Raw genomic sequence first — 5,951 nt, forward strand, 5'->3', positions numbered from 1 at the left:
ATATATATATATATATGAAGCCTCTGTGGTAAAGTGTGCGTTTTCGTACACTGAAAAACGAGAGTTCGCGCCCCTCCAGGGTAATAGAGTTTGGAAGCGTCCTTCTGGCCACGTATTACTTTGGCGGACACAAGGGGTGCTGTGGTTGAACCAGTGTCGCATACTATAAAGTATGCTTGCACCCAGCCGGCTTGCGCGGGCCGATTACACTTGGTTCACGGACTACACACACATCCAAAGCTACTCCAACACAACAGTAACACTTACAAGCACTTCTCACTCTACATAAAATCTCTACTAGACAGCCTAAGACACTTGGTAGAGATACATTGGGTGTTTCGTCCCCACTTCGGTAGGGATAGGCCGGTCCTGCAGTGAATACTCAGACGGCTGATGATATATGTATATATATATGTATATATATATATATATATATATATATATATATATATATATATATATATATATATATGTGGAGAGACATTACAGGCGTGTGTAGACTGGGAATCGAACCCTGGACCTCTTAGACAGAAGTCAGGCACTGATGCCACTCTGACCACGCCGTGAATTATCAGTGCCTGACTTCTGTCTAAGAGGTGCAAGGTTAGATTCCCAGTCAAGAGTGTATTAATATATTTGTATACACGCGTGTAATGTGTGTCTCTCTAACCTCTAAAGACCCTCATGTTGTGTCTGGGATAGATTAAAACTGCTCTGTCACTTGCCGAGTTGCGTGGGGCTGTGAAATGATCCTAATGTGTTGTGATTGAAATATATCCTCCCATAACGGATTTACTGGTTCGGCAGAAAAGTTAGGTGTTCACAGCTTTTATCACGCCGTGGTCGAGTGGTAGCCTATCAGTCCCTGACTTCTATCTAAGAGGTCCAGGGTTCAATTCCGGTCATATATATATATATATATATATATATATATATATATATATATATATATATATATATATATATATATATATATATATATATATATGGAGTGCTACCCAAAAGTTCCAGTAATTTGAACAAAGGGGGCCAACCGTTAGCAGTTTTGCCTTTTGCCGCTAGGAGGAGTCAGCAGCACCCCTTGTGCTTTAGCGTGGCCCCTGCTGTTCTGTGAACGGACGTGTTGTTGAGCTACGCTTATTATTGTAACGTGGTGTGTAGGTGGTTTGGCGGTTTTGCTATGGCAGACCTCACGGAGCAATGAACCTGCATCAAGTCCTGCTTCAAGATCAACAAGACGGCTGCAGAAACTCACCAGTTGCTTCAGCAAGCTTTTGGTGACAATGCCATGTCCTAGAGCAGAACATTTCTCTGGTACAAGCTGTTCAAGGAAGGACAAAGTTGATCGAAGGTGATGACCATTCTGGACGACCATCAATGGCAACAAGACTAGAAAACATCGGAAATGTTCATCAGGCTATCCTTGCTGATTGTAGACGAACTATTCATGATGACTGTGATATCATTTGGCTGGCGCACAGGAGTGTGCAATGCATTTTGTCAGACGTTTTGGGTATGAGGCGCATCACTGCAAAATATATGCCAAGACAGCTGACAGATCAGCAGAAGGCACATTGCATTGCAGTTTGCAAGGAGCTCAAGAATCAGGTCAGAGATGACGCAACCTTCATCTCCAAGGTCATAACTGGTGGTGAATCATGGGTTTATGGATATGACCCGGAGACAAAGCAGCAGTCATCGCAATTGAAGTCTCCCAATTCACTAAGGCTGAAAAAAGTGTCAATTTTGCAGCAATGTCAAGTCGATGTTGATTGTTTTCTTTGATATCCAAGGGATAGTTCACAAGGAAATCATCCCACCCAGTCAATCTGTCAGCAGAAAGTTTTACTGTGAAGTTTTGCCGCATCCGAGGAGAACATCCACCTTAACCCGCCCCGTCCCGACCACTTTTTGACCACTGGTACTCCCCAATCCCGACCATTTTTCGTCCCTTTTTTATTTTGCTAAAACTTTCGCTTTTGGTGAGAAACATCGAAAATTCATAGAGAAATCGCTCACCTGAGGTTTAAAATACTCATTACAGGTAGGAGAGCCTCCTTACCTTACTGGGTTTTCTATCAGGCTGGCACCAAAGAAAACGAGTTCTATGGGAGGATAACTTATTTCACACCACTCATAAACGGTATTTATTTATTTACTGTTACGAATTTATATGTATTACAAGAGTATATTGGTTTTCAAGCAGTAATATAGGCATTATAAGCATTGTTTCACTCACTAATACCTGACCTTTTTTTGCCACATTACCTGATCATCATTTCTGACTGTTTCTTCCTCTAATGCTATGTAAAGTTTGTCCTCCACATTGTCATTGATTGGGGAATCACTCTGGCCCTGAATTTCGTACCGTGGCATGACATGGCTATACTGGCCAGGTCAATGATAACAGGTGAATTGCTGAGACAATGGCATGCAGGGGGGGGGAGGAGGTCATGCTGGGTAAGGCATTGTCTCTGCCTGGCATCTTGTTGAGGAAGGTGTCACGTGTATACGTACCAAAAATGACTCGCGAAAATTGAAAATTGTGGAAATTATGAACCTTGCAATTGCAGGACGTTGAAGTATGTCCCCGGGATTAGCTGTGATAAAACGTGAGGACGTGGAAGTACGTCCCCGGGACGTCACGGGTTAAACGTCCAGAACAGTGGAAGAACAAGGACTGGGTAATGCATCATGACAACGCCCCCTCCCACACATCGATTGTTGTCCAACAGTTCCTGGATTCCACTAACACGGTAGTCATTCCCCACCCACCCTATTTGCCAGACCTTGCCCACTGCGACTTTTTCGTTTTCCAAGCCGAAATTACGACTGAAAGGGCATCGATTTGACCCGATTGAGGAGATGTAGACAGAATTGCAGGAAGTGCTCAAGACCATTATGCCCAAAGCCTTCCAGGGATGCATGGACTCGAGGAAAAAACGCTGGGACCACTGTATACATGCCCAAGGAGACTACTTCGAAGGAGACAGTGAGAAGTAGGAGGTAAGTTAACTTATTTTCCTACAATATTCAAATTACTGGAACTTTTGGGTAACACGTCATGTATATACAGCATATATATATATATATATATATATATATATATATAAGTGTGTGGTAATCATAGGGGCATTTGTCTTCTTAGTATAATAGGAAAAGTGTATGGTAGGATACTTATACACAGAGTTAGAGAAAGAACAGAGAAATTAGTTGGAGAAGAACAGGGAGGCTTTAGGAAGGGAAGAGGTTGTGTAGATCAGATATTCATTCTTAGATCTTTAATGGAAAAGTTTCTAGAGAAGGGAAAGAATTTGTATGCGGCTTTCATGGATCTGGATAAAGCATATGACAGGGTGGATAGACAAGGATTGTGGAAAGTGTTAAGACTATATGGAGTAGATGGGAAGTTGTTGAATGCTGTGAAGAGTATGTACGATGGTGCGAAGGCTGCAGTGCGTGTGGATGGTGAACTAAGTGAATTTTTCTCTTTGAAAGTTGGTTTGAAACAGAGATGTGTCATGTCTCCATGGTTGTTCAATCTGTACATGGATGGGGTAATAAAAGAGGTACAAGGTAGGTTAGTGGATGTTGGAGTGGCCCTGGTGAGAGAGGATAGTGTTTGGAAACTCCCTGTACTGTTCTTTGCAGATGATACTGTGTTGTTGAGTGAAGACGAAGGGGAGCTGCAAGGCTTGGTGGATGAGTTTGAGACAGTGTGTAAGAAACGGAACCTAAAGGTGAATGTAGGGAAGAGTAAAGTGATGGTCTTTGAGAGAGGTGAAGTTAATGAATGTACAGCGAGGTTGGATGGTGAGGAATTGGAAAATGTGAATACGTTTAAGTACTTGGGTAGTGTGATGAGTGAGGATGGAGGTTTGGAGGGTGAAGTGCTTGAAAGGGTACAGCAGGGAAGAAAGGTTGCTGGTTCTTTGAAAGCAGTGATAAGAAACAGGGAAGTGAGCATGGAAGTGAAAAAGTTACTACATGACAGTATTGTGATACCAACTCTAACGTACGGAAGTGAAGCTTGGACATTGTTGGAAGGACACAAGTCAAGAGTGAGAGCAGTGGAAATGAGTTATTTAAGAGGAGCCTGTGGAGTCACGTGGAGAGACAGGCTGACGAATGAGGATATAAAGGAGCGTTGTGGTGTGGATGTGGATGTGATAGGAAGCGTTATGAGGAACACACTGAGGTGGTTTGGCCATGTGGAGAGGATGGAGGGTGAAAGACTGACGAAGAGAGTGTATGTGAGTGAGGTGGGGGGGGAGAGGGAGGGGGAGGCCAAGGATGAGATGGAGGGATGGGGTGGATAGGTATATGAGAGAGGGGGGTGTAAGTTGTGAGCAGGGCAATGAAATGGAGGGGGACAGGGCGACTTGGAGGCGATTTGTTTGTGGCCACCCCAAACGGGATTGAGGCGTCTGGCAATATATATATATATATATATATATATATATATATATATATATATATATATATATATATATATATATATATATATATATATGTATATGGAGCCTCTGTGGCATAGTGATAAAGTGTGCATTTTCATACACTGAAGAACGAGGGTTTGCGCCCCGCCGGGGTAATAAACTTTGGGAACATTTTTCTGGCCACGTACGAAGTACTGCTTTGGTGGATTTCAGGGGTGCTGTGGTTGAACCAGTGTCGCACATTATAAAGTATGCTTGCACCTAGTCGGCTTGTGTGGGCTGATTACACTTGGTTCACAGACTTCACACACATCCAAAGCCACTCCAACACAACAACTACACTTACAAGCACTTCATACCCTACATCCCTACATACAATCTCTACTAGACAGCCTAAGCCACTTGGTAGAGATACATTGGCTGTATCGTCCCCACTTCGGTAGGGATAGGCTGGTCCTGCAGTGGACACTCAAACGGCTGATGACGATGACGATATATATATATATATATATATATATATATATATATATATATATATATATATATATATATATATATATATATATATATATATATATATATATATATATATATATATATATATATATATATATATATATATATATATATATATATATATATATATATATCATGTGTTAGAAGTGTAATACTGTATGGTATTGAGACCTTGGCAGTAAAGGAAGAAGATACTCGCAGGCTCAAACATACAGAAAGGACATTCATCATCATCATCATCATCATCATCAGCCGTTGAGGTTCACTGCAGGACCGGCCTATCCATACCGAAGCAGGGACGATACAAGCCAATGTATCTCTACCCAGTGGCTTAGGCTGTCTGGAAGAGACTGTATGTAGGGTGTGAAGTGCTTGTAAGTATAAGTGTAGTGTTGTAGTGGCTTTGGATGTGTGTGTAGTCTGTGAACCAAGTGTAATCGGCCCGCCTTAAGCCGATTGGGTGCAAGCATACTAGTATGTGACACTGGTTCAACTACAGCACCCCTTATGTCCGCCAAAGTAGCAAGTGGCTCGGTGAACGATTCCCAAAGTTTTTACAACTCTGGCGGGAGGCGAACCCTCGTCCACCAGCGTGCCAAACGCACACTCTATCACTATACCACAGAGGCTCCAGAAGGGCATTAATTAAGTGGAAGTGCAGTGCGTCCCTGCCTGCAAGGCCGGCTGCAGTATCAAACTCTGTAATTGATTAAGCTCTGTAAATGAATATATCATAGTCGGAGCCAAGCTGTGGTTAACTGTAAGTAGATTTCACTCTGTCGTCGATGACAGGAAAAGATAAAGATGAGTCTGGGGTTGATTGTAGTTTATTTTCTTCAAAAGGAAAAGCTCAAGATTAACACTGAGTATATTACACAAGGGCCTTTTATGCTTGCTAACTTCTCGCAGCTCACAGTGCCTCTCTCTAGACCCCCCTTCTCGCTCTCTCTCCTCCAGCCTTCTAACTCCTTCTGTCTTCTTCTCCCGTTTCCTTCT

The sequence above is a fragment of the Coenobita brevimanus genome, chromosome 31, assembly GCF_032717465.1.
Source record: "Coenobita brevimanus isolate Jiangsu-jjx chromosome 31, ASM3271746v2, whole genome shotgun sequence".
NCBI classification, from domain to species: Eukaryota; Metazoa; Arthropoda; class Malacostraca; order Decapoda; family Coenobitidae; genus Coenobita; species Coenobita brevimanus.